The 24,583-nt window shown below is 40.2% G+C and overlaps 1 long non-coding RNA gene across 1 annotated transcript in view; it reads left to right on the top strand.

Annotated features, from left to right (window-relative positions):
• The window catches only part of LOC122864479, a 30,814-nt gene extending 21,977 nt beyond the window's left edge, over positions 1-8,837 (top strand). The window contains exon 3 of the long non-coding RNA XR_006375230.1: positions 8,586-8,837. This is a non-coding gene — a long non-coding RNA (uncharacterized LOC122864479). The remainder of the gene's footprint in view (positions 1-8,585) is intronic.
• The last annotated feature ends 15,746 nt before the right edge of the window (positions 8,838-24,583 follow it).

Here is a 24,583-nt window from a genome sequence, read left to right as displayed (position 1 = left end):
CTCTCTGTTCATCAGCAGTGCTTTGATACATTGTGCTGTGTTTTTACTAATGTTCAGAACTACGGTGTCCTGCTGTGCATAGTTATGGAAAAAGCTGCATAAAACTTCTCCTGACTCACCTGTTTCCGGTGACTCATCCACATGTAGACTTTTAAACAGCTGAAACTCTGCAGGAAAATATTTAAACCAAATCTGGGTGAAATGGGGACATTCCTATAAAGCTTATCGGCTGTATCCTTCAGCTATTAAACACACTATCATGGAACGACTTTGACTTGGAACGTCTCCGCCTTTAAACTCGGCCACATCTATCCTGACTCTATTAGACGCCACAATCAGCTGCGGCTGCTGAAGAGCTTCTGTCTGGGGACGCTATTACCTGCACTAAGTAATGGCGGAGGAAGATAACGATTATGGAGCCACCATCATTTTTCCTCCACTCCTCGTCCTGCACAAACCACAGGTGGAGAGAGCTCAGTGGATGCAGGGTTTAGGGGGGTCAAACTTCCTCCGTCACTGTCTGGGCTGCACGCTGCATCGCATCAATAATTGAGGAAGCCGTATTGATATCCTGCTCTGCCACAATGAAGGAAAATCACCCCTATTTACTGTTAATGGCTCTGAGTGCAGACAGACGCTTCTGACGCTGCACAGAAAGCAGAGTAGCTGCAGGGCAGCAGGGAGAGTTCACCTCGAAAAGACATCGCACAAATAAGAATTACAGGTGATAAAGCAGGATTTAATTCCACAGTTCAGGCTTCTGTTAGGAGAACGGGTGGAACAAAGTCTCCTTACAGACGCGCCTTCATTTTTCTCATTTTCATTGCAAAAGCTCAGCTGCTGTAACAATAAACAAGATAAACAAGACACGGCAAATGAAAGTGCTACTTGGAGGCATTGCATCGTCCTGCAGAAAACTCTCATTACATCACTGCTGCTGGCTGCTGTTCTTTTATCAATCAGTGGAGAAATAGAGCTGCTGCATGATCATAATTAGGGCTGGGTATCCAAACGCAATGCTTTTTACTACCGAAATGTGTCGGTGGCACTGAGTATCAAAAAGTGTCAAATACTGAAAGTTGAAATGAAATGTCTGGTCAGGTTCTTCGTCATGTTTACTTATTCTTTGATCAGGTATTTCTTGATCTAAACCAAGACACTTAGTCTCTAATTTATTTAGGCAAAGTTCTTTAATGTAACACAGATGCATTGATATTTTGTTAGTTGGAATGAATGGTTAAACCATGTTCATATTCCCCATACCAGTGGTTCCTAACTTCTTTAAATCAGACCGACCCTTCATAAAGATTGTTTTTTCATATTATATCAACAGTTGCTGTTTCTGACAGCTGTGAACCTGGACAACTCACTTGGCAGAAAGCATGCCACCGGCAGCCTTTTGCTGTCATATTACCGGTGTTAGTGGAATAACTCCATATTTAACAGGGATTTTAATATGGTGATTTCATTCATAAATATAAAAATGTACTTAATGTAAATATTGTCTCTTTTTTTACATGTTAAAAAGGTAAGAATGTCAAATAGAAATGGAAATGAACGCATCTCGTGTCCCTCTTTAAGGCGCAGCCCACTTTGGCTACCACTGCCACAAACTAACGTTTCTATATATCGTTTTGAGACTGTCTAAACAATCACACTTGACCTAGTGGCTGCGCGAACGATGACTCCTGTCTGTCAGGAACATAGGTGCAAGTAGTGTCCGGTGTTATCCAGCCAGATGTCAGGGGGATGGACGGGTCAACAAAGCGTCACGCTTGTGCATACAGAGACGGCAGTTTGTTTCCCACTGCCTACCAACTGTCAACGCTGGTTTCTTTTAACCATGACCACCAACTTTCTCTAATCTTAACCAAGTCGATTTTGGGCCTAAAACTAACCAAACCACAATCACCAGAAAACATATGAATCATTGTTTGCCTTCCAAAACTGTCGTCAAACACTGTCGTACTGCTGATGGGGGCGTCAGAGCAGAAAACACTTCTATGGGGCGTTTTGGAGGGAAAAAGTCGGGGCGTCCTGGTGGCCCAGCACCCGGTTCGTGTGACCTGGAGACCTTTGTTGCAAGTAATTTCCCTCTCTGTCATCGCTTTACTGTCCGCTATCTAATGAAGGCATAAAATGACCAAAAAAGATACTGTTTAGTCCAGGTGTGTAACACTAAAGTGCTGAGCGTTGAAACAGGAATATAACAGTAATTTGGTGAATATTGATGTTTTACTTTTTTTGTGATATATAACTACATCAGTATATATATATGTATATATTACATCTTACAAGTGGGCAAAAAATAGGTTATTTTTATCAAATGATAGATGTCTCACTTTGAATAATTCTTGTTAAACTTAGATAACTGAGTATGCGCTCTAATGTAATGTTTTCACTCAAATGAAAGGGATTTACTTTAAAACAATATTTAGGGGTTACTATAAATAAATTGTACAAATGTCATTTGGAACAAAGCATTTTTTTATGTTCTTGATCAAATTATTATAAAGTTGCTTTATGTACAGCCACACCAGCTGGTCAAGCCCCAAAAGTATATGTTTCATTTTGTCAAAGAAGCTCCAGATGATGGAGAATAACCCGCCTGGTAGAACACCTTCAGCCTCCCTTCAAAGTTGACATGCGGAAACAAACCTCCCCACCGTGTGCCTGGCGCCTGTGGATTGTTCTGACGCTGGTTGTTACTGTAATGACTTTAAATTGACATTTGATTTTGTGCTTGTGGGTTGACGTTTTAAAAAGGTCAGCCGCAGAGCTCAGACAGGGGAAGAAAAGAGATCAAATTTGATGTGGATGTTGATTTAGCTTTCACCGTGAAAACGTAATATCTCAGTTATCAAGACTGGGTTTGAATCATTCATACAGATTCATATACTTCTGAGGGGGCTGTAATGTTTCTTGACTCCCGTTGTGAGCAGATGTATGTTGACTGATCGGTTCAGTGGAGCTGAAGCGGTGAAACTGCAGGATGATGCTGTAAATCCCTCTGTGCTCGGTGATTAATTCTGCCATTTTACAGGTCGATCATTTGCATAAAGGTTCTGTGCAGAACTTTTTAAAATTTCTCTCTAAATTTGTGTCAATATCTTTTATGATTTTTATTCCTCTCATTCCAGAGGAAAACACCTTTTACAGGGTTATTGGACTTGATTCTCACTGGAGCCAACCTGGCATTTATACCGAAACATCTTTACTTTTTCATAGTCACTGCAAATTGTATTTAGTAAAGTTTGCGTCCACCACTGGTCCTATCGAGTTGTATATGCAAGTTAAATATTGTGACTGTCTAAATCTGTAGCTTAAAGGTGAAATCTGTGATGTTTGTATGTGGTTATTTTATCCATCTGTATTGTAGGGTTGTGTCCAGTAGCCAACAGCAGTTCCAGGTAGTTTTCAGTAGTCCTCAGATAGCCACCAGTGGCCACCAATTGTCACTAGTACATAGTATCCTCCAGTACTTGCTGGTAGCCAAGAGCAGTCCCTAGGAGTCATTAGTTGTCCCCTTTCCACAAGTGACAATCGCTAGTCACTAGTAGTCCCCAGTGAGAACTAATTGCTCTCCCCTGTAGCCACCAAGAGTTCCCAGTTGTCATTAGTTGGTCTCTGTAGCTAAGCAGACATCTGAGACCTTGACAGGCCTCAGCAGTCTTTGGTTCTACCCACCACTGTAGCCACTTTACAGTAGTTGTCCCCAGTAGTCACCAGTAGTCCTCACTAGCCACTACTAGTCCCCGTTGGCCATCTGCAGTTTCCAATAATCATTAGTTGTCCCTTGTAGCTACCAATAGTCCTCAATAGCCACCTACGTTTTGGCAAACATGATGCTGGTCTGAATGTTCGTTATCAGCACAGGAAGTCGGATATTTGGGAGATGACTCACTTCCTGTCTCATAACCAGCAGTCAGCATGTACATTTTTATCAGTAAACCATGTAGTTGCCAAATCTTTAATCATGCTTGAGTTTCGATACTTTCGATAAGTACTAACATGTAAAAAATGTTTGCAACAAATTTAGATAGTTAGTGGAGGTATCTTTCACAAAAACGGAATCTGTGCTGCATCACTTTCTGCTTTCAGCTGCATATGACTGAATTTGAGATATGGTTGGTGAATACATACAGCCTTTTTGAACTGAGCACCATATATTGAATGTTAAAATTAATTCTATAAATTGTTCACCTCACCAGCAGCAACGTTAACAAACAGCCCTGCTGGCTGGTGGAGGGCGCTTGGCTCGGTGATAGATTTGTTTTCAGTCGTGTCCTCTGTATGAAGTCATATCCATTTCTACAGAAACTCCGCCTCATGATAGAGGCATCTATCAAACTGTATGTATATCTGCCCCAGAACATTAGTGCATGAGCATTATGTGCCTGTAGGTGTATAAATCTGTCTGTGTGTGCATTGCAGCAGCGTTGCTTCTGCTCACACCACTAAATATGGCCCTGGCCTTTCCATGCAGCGCACTGAATCCTCCTGGAAGCGCTGATCTCTTATCGATTATCCGTTTTCAGTGCACTTCAGGTATGAAGGGAGATGGAGATGAAGAGACTTCAGAATATAGAGTGTAAAATAAAGCAGATGCAGCTCAATATATGGAAAGTTGTCCAGATTAGTGTTGATCAGGTAGAAAAAAATCAGTGTGAACCACTAGAGAATTTAATGAGCTGGACCTCTGACTCACACTTTAAAAAGAGTGAAAAATGAACTGTTACGGGCTGCACAGAATCTACTAGTTGTTATGCTTAAAGGAACACTCCCATATTTTGGGAAAGACACAAGTTATCTAAAGAGTGTGTCAGCGGATCGCAGCAGAAAGACAAACACCTTTAACAAAGACAAACAAAGTTAGAGAGCAGTTCTGTGTTTTCAGTCAAATGCCTTCTGGTTCATAATGTTTCTGAATCTGCAATAGCTGTTCACCAAGGCAAGGCAAATCATCCTGGGGTGAAAAGGTAAAGAACGAAGCTTAACTGAAATGATCAGTCAATTCATTTATTATCAATTGACCAAAAACTGACATCCAATTTAGTAATGAATTAAATGCTACATGCATGTTATTAAATAAAGGGGTCAAACATTTCAAAGATTCTAGCTTCTCGGCTGTATGGTTTTGCATCTTTTCTGTATCTCACGTCGCTGTATACTGCATCCTTTTGGGTTTTCTGGTTAAAATAAGCAATTATGAGGCGAGATCTTCAGCGAAGAACTTGACAGGCTTTTGTACTTATTTTCTGACTTTTTACAAAGTAACTAGTGTGAAAAAATAATTGAAGTGATACTGAAATAAATCAAGTTCAAGTTTTATAGAAGATTAGAAGCAATGCGCTGCAGTGAAAAGCTTAGCTTAGCTTAATCAGTTCCTCCAACTTTTCAGATAATTGTCTGAGAAGAATCGATACTAACTAGCTGTGATTATTCAGATGCAGCAGAGTCTCCACAGACATTCAGGCTGCAGATCAGACCTGGGATACAGTTATGTTACCCATGGCAACGATAAAAAATCAATTAGCGGTCCTGCCGAAGCTTCAAATCTGCTGCCTGCAGTTTCACCAAAACAGAAGCCAAAGAGGAGCGTCCCATCACACAGGTCAGTTATCACTGGCAAAGTGTTTCGGCTTTAAATCATAGAAAGTAACAGTAGACTGTGATTACAGTCTCCCAGGGGATTGTGGGTATTTTTCTGGGGCACAATGTGTTAATGAACAAGGCGCAGAGCTTTAGAAGGAGCTGTTTTAACAGCTTAGCAGTCAGCTCTCTGGCCCACACACACTGTCAGATACACACACATGCTGGTTGCAACTAACAAATATATTTTAAAATTCCTATTTTTGCATTAGTAAATAATCATTTAGTCTATAATATGGCCATTATAATGACATAATCCTTCCAGATAAGGTACTAAAACACAAAGTAATGTTTAAATGTATTGTTTCTTAAAAACCCAACACTATTTAGTTTTCCAATGAAATGCAACAGAGACCAGCAGAAAAAAGGTTTAAATCCGGTTAATCAACCCTTTTAATCACTGTGGCTCAGATGGTATACATCCATATCTTGGCCGTCATACTAATTTCATAACAACTCAAAATTCTGATCTTTTTACAGCCTCTGCTGCCTACATTTTAAGATAGAATTTCATTTTTATTTCGTCCTTACCGTGCGCTCACACCAGAAGCTTCATGAGCTACAAAGCGCTGGCAGTCATTCATTTTCAGTGGGAGCCGGTGACGAGAGGCGTCTGACGCCGTGGCAGCAGCGAGCGGAGCGATGCCAGGGACCAGAGCGACGAGGTGAAGTTAAGCGGAGCTGAACTTTATGCAAATTAGCAGCGACACACTTAAGCAGCAACCAATTACAGATTGGGATTTGATTTTCTTCCCCCTGTAAACGTCTCCCTATGTACTGAAGTTCCTAGCGAATCTTTGTTCCATACTGATGATGGAGGAGAAACTGATTGTTGCGGTCGCCGGTTTCCCGGACTGGCAGCAAGCAGGGAGCAACCAGAGCGCCCAGCGGTGCTCGTGAAGCTTCTGGTGTGAGCGCACTATTAAGCTACTTAAAGCCTTTCAAACCTCTTAATGTTCAGATATTTTTAAAAAGCACATCAAGATACATTTTTCAGATTTTCTTCATATCTTCTTCTACAGTGAGGTCAGTCTGAAGCTGTTTTGGCATTAAAGGGCTCCACTGATTTAGTATTGCACTTCCATAAAGCTGTGAATGTCACAGGAGACAGAGTTTGAATAGAACGGTCAAAATCACCTGACTTTTAGTCCCTAGTCTGGGAAAAGCTGCAAAAACACTGGAGCCTACATTTCCCATAATGCAACTCACTAGTCTAACTCACTTGTCTTTCGTTAGACCAGACCTACCTGGTAAATGCTGATGTCTGTCAAACACCACACCACCAGTTTGTAACACTGCAGTCTCCATGTCCAAGATAACCCTGATGACATCATCAGAGGTTATTTTCTCTGACTTGACAAAACTCCTCCAGAGACACCGACGTCATCTTACAACTGTTTTCGCAGGCTGAGTAGGACTAGGCATGGCAAGTAAACTGATCTCCATGTGTAAGATTAGTCGAGTGCCCCTTTAGGACTCTTAGAATCTGCTTTATACATAAACAAATATATTTAAATACATGTAAACACACAATGTCCGCTCTCACACGCACACACACACTGTAAACCTACAAATTCACTACTGCATGCCCACTAACAATGGCAAACACACACACTCAGTGAGCTGCTTAGTCAATGTTGTTCAGTGGAGCGTCGCAGCACTGTTGGCTGCTTTACTGCAGCACATGGAAGGAACAACTGAAGCAGCTCTGCAGCACACACACACACACACACACACACACGCACACACAAATAATTAATTCTTGTAGTCTATACGATGACAACAAACACACTATTGTGCAGTCTCAATAGGTAACAGATCAAAGATTTGCTGTTGTAATAATGTTTTAAGTAACTGGACACCACTCGCACTCACAAACACACACACACACACACACACACACACACACACGCACACGCACACACACAGACCCTCCTGTTGTCTCCCAGCTGTGCAGAGGATGAATGTGTGGTGGAGGTTTGGGGTCAGAGCTGCAGTTCCACCCTGCTGAAGTTTGTCATGTTCTCTGTTGTGTGTGACCGTGTAAGTGTGTGTGTGTGTGTGTTTCTGTGTGTCTTTTGTCAGGATGAATTTGTGTTTCTGCCAGTTTTCTGGAGAAGCAGGACACCTGCAGCAGCCACCTGCAGCTTCTGTGCACCACACCTGACACACACTCGTACGGTTACTGATTAGAGGACATCAATGGTGTAATGTAGCATCAAACGAAGTGCAAGCACTCCTGAGACCCATTCGCTCAGATGAAGAGGCCTGGCTTGGATAAGTCTGGATCACCAAATCTGCCGGTTGATGTGCTGTTGAATTAGTGGAGGTGGAATAGATCAGTCGGTCAGTGAAGTGCTGTCACAGAAAGGCAGTGTTTCTCTAAACTATCTTCTGATAGTGGAGCCATCACATCAAGAAAAGTTATCAATCAGTCTTTCAATATTGTCTGCAGTATGACATCCTGCGGTTGGTTGTGGTCGTGCTTAGTAGAAGTTGTAAACTGAGAGAAAAGGATGACAAATTTTAAAAAGTCATTTCAAATGTTTTATTTAAGAGGAATACAGGTGGATCAACACAGATTCTGATTAACATTTTATTGATAAAATATTTAACATTTTCTCCTCGTGGCCTCTGTGTCATGAAAAAAAGCTCTGTGAGGAACTCTTCCCCAAACATCCTGTCTTCACTTTCTGTCGGGTCATAAAACCGACCCCCGCCAGGACTCAGAGAGGATGCCAATAAAAGTTAAGTGACAATGGGCCAATTTATGACCCTCACCCTCAGCATGATATCTGGCTTCATCAATCACCCATACAGGGAACAAGGAACAAAAGAAACCAACTTTGCAATTCAGAGTCAAATGTACATTAATTAATTAATGTTATAGGCAGAATGTGAAGTTTTATATTACTGTGCTGGTTTTGATGCAGGAACTGAACTAACCAGAACAAGCCACACTTCTTCTGCACCCCCTCCCCTCCCGGTGCATGTGTGGCTGCTCCGTCTTCTGCATGCCTCTCAGAGACAAACACAAGACATTCCTGTAAAGAATATTGACATAACACTTTTCACATAACACATAACACATTTCTCATTTGCTGTATACAGTATGTATGCATGTATATAGGGACATATGTATGTGTAATATCATAATATCATGCTGTAACATGATTGCCATTTAAACCTGGATTAAAAGTTACTTATTGCAAAGTGGATACTATCCTGTTTTATTCATAAAAGATGTTTAGTTACCCTCAGCAACTGAAAGGGCCAAGCTTCTAAACATGGGAGACTTGAATTGGTAATTATGATGTAATGTAATTATGATCTGGGGTGGGAGTGAAGTGGTGCGCCACAGAATGGGCCACAAAACCAAAACTAGGAGCCAAAAGAGGCAAAAAAAAAACCCTCTGCAGAGTGTGCAACATTTCTTGTTGGGATGTTTTTACATCTCATCTATGTTTGTGCTTTTATTCATGGCTGTCTTTTGTCCTTTCGGAGCTACTGTACATGACAGTTGCACCATCGGTTCCTGAGGGCCCCGGGGAGACAAAACAGGACGGCTGAGGTTCAGTGCTGCAGTTCAGTTGGTCACAGTGACTGATAGACATATAAGAAAACTGGCTCAGAGACGTATCTGACTCTATAAGAGAAACTGTAGCATTTGGTAATGTAATAAATGCTCTTAATGTAATGAAATATCCCTCTGAATAAGGAAGAATTTGAATAAACCCTGTTAAGTTAATGAATTGCTGCTTAATGTAATACCATCATTAGGAAAGGAAAATCGTGTGCCAATTTAATTCAGCACATTAAAGACTTTTAGTGCATTTTCTCCACATTTAAATTGACGTTTTAATACATTTTGACTGATTATGACATTATACGGCCATTATTACATTATCAGCTGCTCCCAGGAGAAAAAAGAGAAGAGCTATAAACAGAGAAAAGGACATTTGGTGTTACACACCTCTGTCTGTGTTTCACACTCACCCACACACACTGAGATCAGCAGGAGGCCGGCGAGTGCTGCTCCTCACTGGGAGACATCATTATGGATCTCCGTCTCTTTAATTTGTCATTTGGGTTGCAGGGATCGTCCCACGGCGGCTCGGCGGGAGCGAGCAGGTGGGCGGCTTCAGAGGACGCGTCTCTGCTCCCTCGCTTTGTTTCTGCTTGACATTTGGGGGAATGTACAGTAAGATGAATTGTTCTGTCTGGATAAAGGAACATTCTGGTGTTTTACAACCTGGGTTTTAACTTAGCAGTGTTGAGCTTCATGCCTGATGGTTATTAATATAGCTGCTTTTAATACTTTTCGGGGAAAGTCCAGGTCAAGTCTCAAGTTCCGTGTGGTTAGAGGTTAGAGAAGCTGACTCATGACGAGTGGTTTGTTGGTGAGTCGCCCCTAAAATAAATAAAGGTTAAAGCAATGTTGAGTCACAAGTCTTTGTGGGCAAAAAGCAAATCAAAATGTGATGCCATTTGTGGGGCTGTTTGCTTGTGTTGCCAGGCCACTGCCAATCAAATCTCATACAGCAGATTAGCTGAATCTTTTGACTGAAAGAGTAACTTCACACTGAACCCAGTTAGTAAATGTACAGTCAGTGTATTACACTATTGACCCTGGTCCCATTTTATAGTGTTCATTACAACAACGACTAGTCGACTAATTGGTCGACAGAAAATTAATCAGCAACTATTTTAATGATTGAGTAATTGTTTTACACATTTTTCAAGAAAAAATGTTAAAATATTGTCTGGTTCCAGCTTCTCGAATGTGATGCTTTTCTTTGTGATATATGATAATAAACTACATTTCTGTGTGTTGTGGACTGTTGGGCTAAAGGAATAAGCAAGTTAAATACATCTCCTTGGGCTTTGGTAAATTATAACATGCATTCTTCGCTATTTTTGAACATTTTATAAAGAAAATGATTTATCATTATTAATCAAGAAAATAATCATCAGATTAATCGATAATATAATATAAAAATAATCGTTAGTTGCAGCCCTAGCTTGACTCATACATACACTGAAGGTGTGTGTTGCCCTTTAAAGTTGCTACCCAAACTGTCTAAAACACAGCAGCTGCCCCCATTCTGTTCAATGTAAACGCATACAGCTGTGGGAGACTGGCCTATTTTCAAGTGTCAATGCCCCAGACCTGTTTTCTTGATTGGTGCATTCAGGCTGCTGTACTTTGACTTCTTCTCTCATCTTCTTCTTGATCTTGATCTTTTTTGCATATTACTAGAATAATCTTCAGTTTGAAGTCTGTAGTTTGAAGATAGTTACTCTGTTGTCGTAATCACATGTTGGTTTTGTTTGTTTGTTTGCCAAAATCCCAGCATGCCTCGCTGAACCGGTGGCCAGCAGCTTCACTCAGTTATTGCTCTCCAGTAATTTCACCCAAAGTGGTGGAAAGGCTTTGTGGTTGAGAGGCTGCAGGTGCTCTGATTAAACTTAATTTAATGCAACATTTTAAAATCACATCTTGAAAACACTCGATTACCCACAAAGTTTTTAGTTTATCAAATGCAGTTTTAGAAAATTTTCACCACTTTCAAACTGAAATGAACTTCTCTGGAGTTTATTAGCTGTATATTAAAGGCAGATAACTCAAACAAATGCAGACAATTTTGAACTTAAACAAACTGAAAACACTCTGGGCTTTCTGTTGAGCAGCATTAACGTGTGATCGCTGATGAATTATTTGTCGCTGCCTGTCGAAGAAGGTTGGCACGAGGATTGATATCCAAACGTGGTGTTAGAAAGTATTCTGGTTTTGTTTACTCTGTATTCGCAGTGTCAAAGACATTTTCCACTCTTAAACTCACTTTGATGTTGAGCCCACAGAATATCGAAATCATAAATGAGCAGTGATTCAGCTGGATGTATCAGAAGCTGTTGAAGCTTCACTGATTGAGTTTCTTAATATATTTCAACCTGCTAAAAGTCTTTAGATATGATTTTCAAAGTCAAAGAAAGCTGTTCAATTCTACATCAATTCAGGACTGCTGGTCTGAACACATGACAGTGTGTAATTAGTCCAATCAGGTACATTGTTGTTAGGCTGCTAGAGAAGCCTGTGGTGTGTATTTGCAGTGTGTTCATGCTGTTGTTAATGAGTGTAGCTACTGTTGGCCCTCAGCTACTGGTAAATTGCAAATCAGGCGCTTTGAGTCACAGCTCTGCTCGAAGTTAATAGAGTGTATTCAGGGACAGGTTGTTGTTGTTTGTGTTCAGTCTCCTCGGTGTTATTCACATGAAAATAAGCAGGCAGCAGACGAGTTTGGGTGCATCTGCAAATACGAGCAAGCAGCGATTCAATTAAAGGTGAAGCCTCTTCACGTCAGTTTAAACAACTTTTTAAATGCTTTAATAATTTTCTAAATGGATAAAATCCAGTTTTTTGAAGATGGAAATAGGTTGTTTTAAAGGAAACTGAATTATTTTATTTCTTTGATCAATCTAAGAATTTCTTCACCACCTGGGTAGCAACGATGGACCGACCATGTCATGCCAGCTTAACAAACTCAGACCCTGGCTTAACCAGGGGCCTGTTCCATAAAGCGAGTTTACCAAATAAGCCAGGCTTATTTCATTCAGTCTGACTCGTTTTCGGTTCCATAAAGCAAATTCAACATAGTTCCCAGCATAAGTTGCCATAGTAACTGAGCTTGAACTATGTTGAATTTGCTTTATGGAACCGAATCAACTAAAACTGAGTCAGACTAACCGAAATAAGCCTGGCTTAATTGGTAAACTCGCTTTATGGAACAGGCCCCAAGACTCAAAAACCGAGTGTTTCATTCCATCTGTAGTGCTGCATGGCAGTATTATTATAAACTGAACATTTTAACATATGTTCAAGGGATACCAACATAAGATGTATGAAGGGAAACAATTGAGTTATATCCATCTCTGTCCAAAATTTAAAAAAACTTCATTAAATCCCTACATTAGATTGTGCATGATCTGACATGAACTTCCAGTGCACTGGTTATTTTGCACTGCTTTAGGCTTCATAGTTGCATATTTGCACCAAACAGATAGCAGGCAAAACTGATCAGTGTTGCTAACACAGTATCCAATGTAGCAGTGCAAGTGTATAAAAAATGAATGTTGGAGGAATGTGTTGAATGCAATAATCTAACGATAATAATATGTTAGTTAGTTAACATTAATTCATGTGTGCACATGAATGTACTCCCGACACCTGCCAGGCTCCATACAGCAATGAGTCCTAGACCACTGCATTGTGAACTACAGGCCTCCATAAAGTGTCCTCTGGTCTTTGATGGAGCTTGATAAAAATCATGGGTGCACTCTTTACACACTATCATTGGTTTATTATTAGTGTTGTTGTTGTTTATGCTGTGGGAATGAAATTTGTATCAAACTGATCTTATCCAATTTTCAATTTGCTGGTGCATATCTGCTCTCAGTTGTACACATTTACGTCCACATTTATTTGACTCCTTGGAGCAAAAACATGGTCCATGTCACATCAACCTTCCCCAGGTAAAATAAAGGTCAACTGAATTATCTGCTGTGTGCTGCCTGAGCACATATCGACACACCCTTATTCACATTCACTGCCTGCGTCTCACAGTCGGCAGTGTCATTATGTTGGAGGACGAAGTGCACAAAGGTCTGCGCGCCATCAAACTCTTCCCACATTTCGGCGATGGGGACACAGGGACCCTTTACCATCAAAAGAGGGTCCGCCTGCCGATTTCAAAGACAAGGCTAATGTTGGCTAATCAGCGAGGGTAAAAGTTCAGCCTAGGCTATGGTTAGGGCTATGACACCAGGCTGCTGTAATGGCCAATTAGAGCTGACATAATGTGGAGAAGTCAGACATGTGGAGGAAATTAGAGTCACGACGGCGGGTGGGTCGCTGCTCCGCTAGGAGAGGAGGAAGTGGGCGTATCGCTGAGCAGAGGAAGACATGCTTTGATCTGTCCAGTGCTTCCCCTCAACATTTATTCTTCCTGTCAGACTAGAGAGACGTCTGGACTGAACTTTATGAGTTGTACTCTGAAATGACGTATCTGCAATCTGAAAAGTGATGATGAAATTGTGATACCGAGTGTATATTGCTTTAAAGCCCTTTATTAAAAAGGTGACTCAGTGGGCGAAGGCCTAGATGTCCTTATATGACATCATCCCTCCTTCTTGTCTCTTTGTACTTGAATTATCTAATGAATGTGAAAAAAAAATATATATATATATATATATATATATCTTACAAAAACCCAAGAAAAATTTTTGGATTTTCAAATATTATCATGCAGGATATTAGGATTAAAAAGCTTCATGTAATGCTGGACAACAAACAAAATATATGAAATTACCAACATTCCGACCCAACTTAAGTCAATACCATCCAGATAGTAAATTCAACCAACCAATGAACACACAGTCAAGTCCAATGTCTTTAACTGTTCAATAATCAGGACAAAGATGTTAGAGGTGAGAACACAGGAGTAAGGAGATATCATGTTTAAAAAAATTGTTATTATTTAGGTTAATGGAAAATATGATACAAATTTAATGGATAAGTCTGGTGTTATTCTATAGTTTTCTTATTGTAAATATAGTGTGGAAAGTAAATGCCACATAAAGACCAAAACCAGCAAAGTGTTAGTCCGTTTCTCAGTACTACTGAAGACGGAATTCTTTAAGAACGCCTCATAAATATATAGTTTCATGTTTACAAAAGCCTCAGTAATTTCCTAAAACAGCTGGGCACTGTAGTTTTTTTTATCAAACATTACTCAAACAGGAGGAAATACTGCATTTGTTGGGGACTATTTTCATTGGCGGATTAATCCACATTTTGTGCTCTAGTGAAATTTGGGACAGCAGGACGGTGTATGTGGGACTGAGTCCAAAATGTTATTATTTCAACTCTAGGTGCACTTACTCGCTTGTTCTGCAGCTTCTGACTGTATCATATGGTCCTGATGAGTAGACTTTTTGCTCAGTTGTTGTGGAAATGTAGATGTTAAAATTTTCCATGAATCTACCATGAAGTACCCCTAGAACTACTTATTATGTTGGCTTAACCGTCAAGAAATTATTTTTTTTTCAGTTTTGTCTGTATTTAGATAAAAGACATTTAGGCACATGCAGTTACTGATTTGTTCATTGCTCTTTTAAAGGAAATTATGGCTATAAAGGCTCAGTGACTAGCTAGATAAACGTCTGTGTCATCTGCATAATTCTCTGTGAGTGATTTTATTTTGTTGCATAATTTGGCTTATGGGAAGCATGTAAATGTTAAATAGAAGAGGACCAAGGATTGAACCTTGGGGAACTCCACACATGATGTTGGTCTGCTCAGACGCATAAATGCTGAATGTGCTGAAGTCTTAGCTGACTCATTTCTGTCTAAAAGATGCTGCAGATTCTTAGTAAATTAGTCTCTGACAGTTTGGGAGATTAAAGGTCAAACCAGATATTTTCATTACTGCTTCATGTTCTCTCTGTCATACTGTGTCTTTATTATGGAGAGTTGTTCATTTTGTAGCAGCAGTTCGCTGAGTGTTTGTTTACTGAGGTCAACACGCCGATATCTCTCTGTTCAATAATTACTCCTCTCACTCGCTCCCTTCCTTTTCTCATTTCCTTTCCTTTCTTTATCTCGTCTCTATTTCCAGCTCTCTGTCTCCATCTAATTCCTTTATACAGGTCTCTCAATCTTTTAACCTACTTTTTGCTCAATTTTGTCTGTTTCCGATATTCCAGTTTCTTCCTTATCTACCCCACCTTTCCTGCTTTTCTCCCTTTTTATTTTTTATTTTCTCCCTTTTTCTCCTCCTCTCGCCTTCAGTTTGCTATCTTTATAGCATTGTTCCTCCTCATCTTTTTTCACTTTCTTTCCTTTCAATTTTCTTCCTCCTTCATCTCCTTTTCCCACTGTAGCTGTTTCATCTTCATGTTTTATTTTCATTTTTGTTTTCTGCCTGCTTCTTCTTCGTCGCTTTCATTTTTATTCATCATTTTCTTTGTTCCCCTGTCCTGTCTACCTTTTCAATCAGAATGTTCTCTCCCCTTTTCTTTCATTTTCTCCCTGTCATCTGTCTCCCTTTCCTGCCCCTTCCATTTTATTCTCCATCCCCTCTACTATTTAATTTCCCTTATTTTTCCCCCTCACTCCCTCCTTCTTGTCTCCTGGTTACCATCTGCTCGGGTGGTCTTTGGACTTTTAATTATATGGTCTGATTTCCCAAGGCTCTGGCCATACTGCCCCCCCCCCCTTTTGTCGTCACCAGTGGCCTTGGCGAAGGTGTACATCTCGCTGAGGTAAGGGACTGTGAAGGCACTGAGAAATCAACGTCTGTGTCCCCTGTGGAGCTGAATGACTCCCCGGACTCCTCTTCACTCAGAGACACTGCCGTTAGGTTGAAGAGGGACAGGAGTTTTATTTTATTTTGGCGAGACCCTCCCAGACCCTCCCAGACATCCAGATAGCCAGTCGGTAAAAATAGCAGTCAGAGTGAACGTGGACCGTGCTAGTTTCCCTGTGAAAACCTCAGAGCTGTGTTCATCTTTCTGTGGCGCTGCAGCGGTGAACAGGCTGGAGTCACATGATCCCTCCTGGCTCACAGTGTTGAATTTTGCCAGAATCTCTTCACACTGCAGGCAAATCCCAGTTTTCAATTAGGCCGTTTTTTTTAACTGTGAAAGTGTGTTTTTGTTTCTTTATACCAACAACTTCTGACTGACGTTTTAGAGCTGAATGCAGCTTGTTTGCACCTTTGGTTGGATTTCTTCAGTCTAGTCCTGTTGGAATCTCACAAATCAACCACAAATGCACTCACAGCACTCATGTCTGTGTATTCATTTATTCTTAAAGCTGATTCAAATTGCGACCAAACTCAAAAGTCTCTCTTGCACATTAATTGGACACATTCCTATGCAATTGTTTATTTAGTGGCAACAGATTATACTATAAACATTTTGTCAAGTCATAATCAATACAAAATTTACTTTGAACATCACATTTGACCCCTAAGTCAGGTTAATCGAGGTAATCGGTAAACATTGCTATTTAGACATCTAGGTTAAAACTGTGCTAAAATTTGTGCTTTGTGTCTAGATTAAATATAACCATTGTTTCAACAGCATTTATCTGATTATATTTCAATAGGTTGGACCTGCTTCACATTGAACTATAAATGCTGTTGAAACAAAGGTTACGTGCAACAACCAAATTTAACCCGATTGACCTTTGAGACTTGCACTGATTCAGGACAGTATATGATGTCTCTTCCACCACAGCCATGCTTTTCTTTGTCTGAATAAATCCTGCTTGTTACTTAACACTCGCCTGACATTGCAGGCTATCAGGGCTAAACCCAGATGTGTTAACCAAAATCACCAAAACAATGTTAACTTTCTCACAACGACACAATGCTTTGACACTGGTAACAGCAATAAGCCCTAATGTACAAAGATATACGTACATATACAGATTGTGTTGTGAGACAATGAGAGTCCATCTGATTGGTTTGATAAAGGACACCTGATTTGGTGGTTACACGGGATGATGAAGGTGTATAAGCCACCTAAAAAACTGATGATGTCTCAGTGTTGATGTTTGGTTTTCGACCTGTTGTCATTAAAGGTATCCTGTGGAGATTCTGACCTCTGGTAGACATTATGAAGGTGGCAGTAATGTGGCGAGAAATGCAGCAATGTGCCAGCGAAGAGAGGGAAGAAGAAGAAGTTAGCTACTGAACAATAAACAATATAGGATTTAAAATATTTTCAAAATTGTCTTTGTTTTATGAGGAAGGAAATGCATTCAACACGTTTCTTAGACCTCAAGGATACACACATACATTTGTTTTGATGAGTAACACTGAATGTCAGCAGCTTTAAATTATTTTTTACTCAAAATTGTATTTGACCTCAATCCAGCTGCCTTGGGGTGTTGAGATCTAAATCTCTTTTCTGAGAGAGCCCCAGCTGAATGTCAACTCAGTAATGTTAAAGAGTCAACATATGCGTGTCGTCCATCTTTATATACGATCAACACCAAGTGTTTGCTGGTCTCGTCTTCCTGTTCTGTCTCATGTAGTAATCATGACTGCAACTCCAACCCTAACTCTAACCGGACTGTACATTTGGATACTGAAGCATAACCAGTTCAAATATGTTGGCAGTAAATGTTTTGCAGATTCAATTAATAAGAACATTTTGTCTGATACGTCGATGCTTTGAAGAAAAACACAAACGAGCAGCATTGTGTTTTGTCCAAAAACAAAAAGAATAGCTTATGATTTTGAATCTTTGAAAATACGGATGTGAGATTAATTATAATGGTGCTTTCACAGTTTTATCTTATAGAGAAAATCTGTTTTCCATGTTTTGTCAAACTGGTTTGGAAAACTGGAAACAGACTGAGGGGAAGGTCCAGATTACAAATAGTTGACAATCTGCTTTTTAATTCACAAGAGACCTGCCTGGATTTATGTGTTTACACATTATAAACACTTACTGTCATTACAGCACTGGTTGCCATGGTAACAGCACATACTGGCTGACATGTCATTCACAAGTCAGTCTGTCAGTTTGTATGTAGACAAGAAGTTTGAATCACATTCAAAATGCTTGTCTGTTTATTTTTCTGTGAAATGAGAGTACTACAGAGAAGGAAAGTGCCGTCTTTACCTTATTCAGACTAAAATTGCTTGCTTTAGAAGATTAGACAGAAAATGTTTCATGAATCAAAGCCAAAAAGTGGATAAATTGTAAATGTTAAAAATACACACGGCCATCCTCTCTGCTACTTTCAGGAGATGCTAAATCAGGCCACAGGACAATATATGAGTAAAGCCTCCTTCACGCATTAAATGAGGAGCGCCCTCGAGGAGTTATGTTGAATATTTGGATCCTTTTTCAAGTGCAAATGTGTGTTGGAGAAAACCAGCGTAAAGAGAGTGCAGTCTGGTGGGGCTGTGAAGCTCTGATGAAGGCTGAAATGTGTTGGCAGCTGTTTTCCTGATTTCCTCACCCTTGACTTTAGACTTCCTTCCTTTATCCGTGACAAGAGAGGGGTGATTTTTGGGGAAAGCCCAGCCTGAACTCACTGAACACTTTCAGGTCCACAGAGTTTCTTTTCTGTCCTCTGCAGGCTGATAGACCAAAGAAGCATGTTCACAAGCATACCGACACTAGAAGCTATAGAGCAAAAGTGCTGATGTTGGAGCACAGACTATTGTAATATACACTGCATGGCCAAAAATATGTGGACATCCGAATATTACCCCCATATGTGATGTAACAGCCTCCACTCTTCTGGTCTCAGTCTTTCCTGCAGATGTTGAACCAGCTGCAAGGATTTGCTCCCATTCAGCCACAAGAGCTTTAGTGAGGTCCAACACTGTTGGGTGATCAGGTCTGGCTCACAGTCGGCGTTCCTGTTCATCCCGAAAGTGTTGGATGGGGTTGAGGTCAGGGTTCTGTGCAGACCAGTCAAGTTCTTCCACACCAACCTGGGACGGCATTTCTTTATGGAGCTCTGCACAGGGGCATTGTCATGTTGAAACAGGAAAGGGACATTGGTCGCCGTAGCATTAAGCTTTCCCTTCAGTGGAACTAAAGCCGCATGTCCACCAAACACTGTCGGTAAAGTACCCTTGAAACCCGTACCTTACTCGTACCTACACGTACCTGAACCCTTGATCTGTACTCTTAAATGTAGGCCGGGTTGTTACCGGGGCTTCGGGGCTAACCCTCTTCACTTTTCCAGCAGTTGGGAAACAACAGACGAGACATTTCTTGGTCTTAAGAAGCCAGATGGCAACTTACTGCCGCACTTGTACTCAACCACACACTTGGTTCGCACATATGTTGTTGTTTATTTGCCTACAACAAGGAGACAAGCTTTACTGAGAAAAGGCTGCAGGCAGCAAGACAGAAGACTGCTGAAAAAACAGGAGAGTTTGGGAAATCCTACATCAGAACGCTCCGATCCTCTCTGACCAATCAGTGGTCTGCTGTGTTTTAACACCACCTTTTAGGTTATTGGCTCAGCTCGCTCGGAACCTCAACAGAGGGGTTACGAAAAAACGGGACAGAATGGAGTGGTTCTGTTAGTACCATCCACAACTTTTGCCAACGGAAACACGAAAATAACCGTTCTAATCTGTAATGAACTGAACTGGACCGCTTGGTAGAAACGTGGCTTAAGGGGCCTAACCCAAACTCCACCAAACTTCACTGTGCATTCAGGCAGTTAGTGTTCTCCTCAGCAGACGCTTTGCATTGCTCATGGTGCTTGGCCATGGAAACCCAAGTCACGAGGCTCTCGACCAAGTTGGGATTGAGACTGAAACCTAATAGCCTAACAGCTATTGTGTGACGTTGCTCGCCCAGGTGAGTGAAGTTTGTGCAGCGTGCTTCAGTAGTTGGGGGGGGCTGCTCTGTGAGCTGGTACCCACTTCACAGGTGAGCTGCTGTTGCTCATAGGGCTTTCCACTTCACAATAACACTCACAGTTGAAGACGTCGCCTTGGGCCCTGGGAAATGTGATGAGCAGTTTTTACTATTTTATAACATGTTCTGGACAAAAATAACTGCATAATTAAAAAAAAAGATCAACAGCTTAATCAATAATGAAAATAATTAAGTTAAGTTACAGCCCTAGAAATGTACAATTTGCAAACTTTGTATTGTGGAGGTAAACTCAACTTTCAGTTAATCCCGTCAGTTGTCATACTACACATCATGTCGAACAGTTTCATTATCGTGTTCATCTTCCTGCAGCAGGAACCTCTAACCCTCGTAGGCGCAGGTGTGCTGATCTGCCTGCTGATCTGCTCCAGAGCAGGTGGCGGGAAGACTGAGAAGAGGAGGAGCCGTGTGGACGGACAGATGGAAAGCTTGAGAGGAGGAGGAAGGGGGGAGTTATTTTTACCTCCCTAAATCACATCCAGTGGATGTTGGTGGATAATATACGGGTGGCTGGTGGCGCTCAAACAGCCAGAGTATGAGTGAGCGGGGGAGGTGGCAGGCAATAGATCAAACGCACCATGATGAGCAGCATGCTGGGCAGGCTATCTCACCCCCCCCCACCCCCCACCCCACCCCTCCTTCACCCTCAAGTCTTTCCCACAGGTCATTTTGGGCCTGAGAAATAACAACCACAGAGAGCAGCCCGTCCACGTCCTAACTGTCTGTCGCTGCACTCCATTGGTCAAGAAAAATGCAACTTAATCAGCTTGTCCACCTCAGAGGCTCCCTGAAGAGCTGCAGCCAGGGATAACGACGAAGCAGCAGACGCTTTTTAGAGCCCTTTTCTTCAGCAGCAACAACACATAATGTTATCGCTGGCTGGAAAACCTCATGCCACCAGTTTTCATTCTCATTTTCGTAGATCAGTTGAAGGACGTCACTCGTCGCTGAGGGATGAGAGTTTTCTCCAATCTTTCAGGCGCATAAAAGTCTTTCAAAATGCATCATGATCAAGCTAAAATCATTTAAGGGATGGAGATGTTGGTCTGTCAATCCAGACTGAAATATCTCAACAACTATTGGATGAATCATAAAAACTAGTTCTTTCAGTTCTTTTTAGTTTTATTAAAACTAGTTGGTTATTGAACGATTTTAGACTCCAAAACAGATACAATTATTTGTTAAGACTGAGATTTTTTGCAGTGTAGGATCTGACTGTGATTAGCTCATCTCTGTTTGTCCTCACAGAAACGTTGAGAGCTGAGAAATACACGCACAGGTGAACAGAGCGGAGTCTGAGCTGGAATGAGTGTAAGCTCAGAGTGACTCTTTGGTGTCGTCCCAAACCTTCGTGTCACGCCGATGGCTGGGACGCCACACTGCCTAACACACACACACCACGCAGCACATAAAAGGATCTGCAGCCTCAAACCAATTTTCTAGCAAGCGAACATCCTTTCCCGTCATGACAACGAGCCAATCACACACATTGATTATCTGTCAGCATCTTGCCTCTAAGCCCCCCCCACTCACACACACAATCACTAGTGACTAAGAGCCTATTGAGCTGAGATGCTCTTCAGTCACTTCAGCAGGGGTGTGTGTGTGTGTGTGTGTGTGTGTGTGTGTGTGTGTGTGTCTCCAGAGGCGGCTGATTGACAAGATGTTACCCAGCAGAAAGTGACTGTGTGTGTGTGTGTGTGTGTGTGTGTGTGTGTGTGACAGATTTAAAGGACGAGGCAGCTGAGTCACCTCATTAAGGCCACAGTTGTTGAGTTTGGTGTTTATCTTCGGATGAAAAATGTTTCTCTCAAAGGTCAGCGTTTCAGAAATCCAGTGTGTCGGTTTTATCAAGTTGAACTTCATCGTACGGCCTGAACTTTTTATTCCGGACCTGTCATTGTTTTGTCTCCAATAATTAAACTGATCATGTGACTGACATTTTCAAAATGAGTCACCCTCTGCTTACTTGTAATTTGTTTAATTTTCCTTTGTGAGGAAGCAAACATGTGGAGTGTGTCAGCAAAGTTTCAGTGATTAACAGTTATCAGTGAATCAAAATATAATAATTCAGTTGTATGATAGTGTTGCGAAAACAACGTCAGGTGTGTGGAGGTTCATCACGCAACACCTGATGTCATGTGATGACACCTGAGAAAGAATGCCGTGGAATGCGGTTGAAAGCTACAGGAAAAGCGCTAGTAAGTCAACCTTGAGTTTAGAATATTTTACCACAGATAAAAATTTAATTTAATTTAATCATTTCTTATTGTTCTGTTTTTAAATTAATTAATTTAATACATTTGCTTAATTTACACCCTAATTCAATGAATCAGTTGTTTTTAAAAAACATTTCTTTTAATATAGAAAAAGTCATTGATGAATATCGGCTACGAATTCATTCATATATTTGTAGATGTCAAAGTTTCTTTTTTCTCAATTTGAATAATTAATTTTATGGCTACAGATTTTGATTTCTGTTTTAATTTTCGATTAATCTATAGATGATCAATTATTAATAATAATAATCGATTATTATTTGGAATTCTTTCGTGTATCAAATGTGTATAAAAATTCCCATAAAAAGTTCCCAGAGCTCAAACTGATTTCTTTAAATTGCATTTTTAAAAATTCTGACATTTTTTTTTACATCTGAAAATGTTACCAATTATTAAAGTATTACTGTAATTCATTAATATATTTGTACATATCACAGTTTCTTTGTGAATTTTATAGATGTATCTATGTATTTATGTCTGCAGAATGATTATTTTCATTTTCAGTTAATCTATTGTCTTTCAGCTTTTTTTGTGTCTAAAATAATTCTGGAAAAAAACATAAAATACCAATTTAAATAGATTTTGTCTTTTCAAAAAATGAAATAGAATACAAACAGGGATGTTTAATTCATGACATGGACTTAAAAGCAAAAAATATTTCCATTTTTAGAACCTGTAACCAGTAAAAATTTGTTTGACATAAAACGTATTTTTTGGGATCTCAGGGTCTTCCTCTGTGGATGGAGTTTGGTCAAAAGTCATAAATAAAATTAAAATAGATTTTTTAAATTGGCATTGATTAAAATTCATTTATTCATTAATCCGTCAGGTTTGGTCTTCCACATTTTGCAACTTGATTGCGATTTTTCCTGAAATGAGCTCGCTCTCTCTGAACTGCAGATTTGTGGAACATGAAGTTCCTCCATCACAAAGTGACCACAGCTGGTTAAAGTTCAGTTGGGGTTTGGCTTCAGTTTGGTCATGGAGGAAGTGGGAAAGAAATTAAAACTTTTCCTCACGAGTTTGATAAGTAAACGAACCCTCCTCCAAACTCCGAAACTCTTCACTCTCCAAAACACTATCTTTAGCTGCAGCCTGTGACTGACATGTAATCTTCTTGTGGTGGATTTTTTGAGGATGATTATTTGCATTTTAAGAACTTGTGTAATGGCGCCTGTGGATCGTGTGGAGATGTAAGAAATACTAGGGGGATTTCTGACTTTCGTCTCTTGAGATGGATCACGACTGCGATTCTGAAGTTGTTCGGATGGATGGTAAGATTGTATAAAGTGATTATATGAATTTTAATGTTCCTCTTTAATATAAGATATGTGTTTAAAAGATGTCAGACAGGCTTGGCTGGGGAGATCGTCCCTCCTCTAAATGATGCAAACTGTACTTTTTGGGGTTTTGGAAGTGTCTTTCTCGGCTGAGTCGAAACTTTTTGGATTGTTGACAGAATGAGGTCAGACAACTGAAATGACTATAAATATTTCATATATTGTATTCTGAGTGTAACATGATTCAACATGGACTTCCAGTTCAGTTCAGGATGTATTAAAAAACCTGAAGGGTGATTTATTTGCAACAAAGCGCAGAAAAAAGTCAGAAAGGTTAATGATTTTAAAGTCATCTAAATACTCTGCATCTGCATCTTCCAGCGCTTCATTTAAGCTATTATGATGTTTATACTGAATGAAATATTCAAAGACTTTTTAAGGCTGAACCGTTCCATCAAATGGAAATATTCTACTGAAACATTTTCGACACATTTCCCAAAAATTCGTCCTGACACTTTTGATCTCTGGATCTCCACAAGAATTTCAAATAAGTTCTGTGCACTGCAAAAACTCTCCCCATAATTAAATCATTTCTGTCTAAAAACAGGTGAACAGGGATATTTCAACCTGTATCTAATGGAAGTCATCTTGTTTCAAGTCATTTCTAGATAAATGAAAAAGAATAGCTCCAGTTGCTGAACTAGAATTAAGAAAAACTGCAAACTATTTTAGAAAATACTTTCTTGATTTGCATTGGAAGCAGGTTTGAGTATTCTTAGTGCACTGGCATTTTTTAACTTGTTTTACTAAAATAAGAACGTAAGTAGTCAAATACAGATAAAAATGACTTGATTAAAGGACCAAACTTGGACGAACAATATGGGTTTGTGATGA

Source organism: Siniperca chuatsi, linkage group LG17, assembly GCF_020085105.1.
Source record: "Siniperca chuatsi isolate FFG_IHB_CAS linkage group LG17, ASM2008510v1, whole genome shotgun sequence".
In the NCBI taxonomy this organism is placed as follows: Eukaryota; Metazoa; Chordata; class Actinopteri; order Centrarchiformes; family Sinipercidae; genus Siniperca; species Siniperca chuatsi.
Note: the sequence above shows the minus strand (reverse complement) of the source record. Positions and strands in the feature narration are given on the sequence as shown.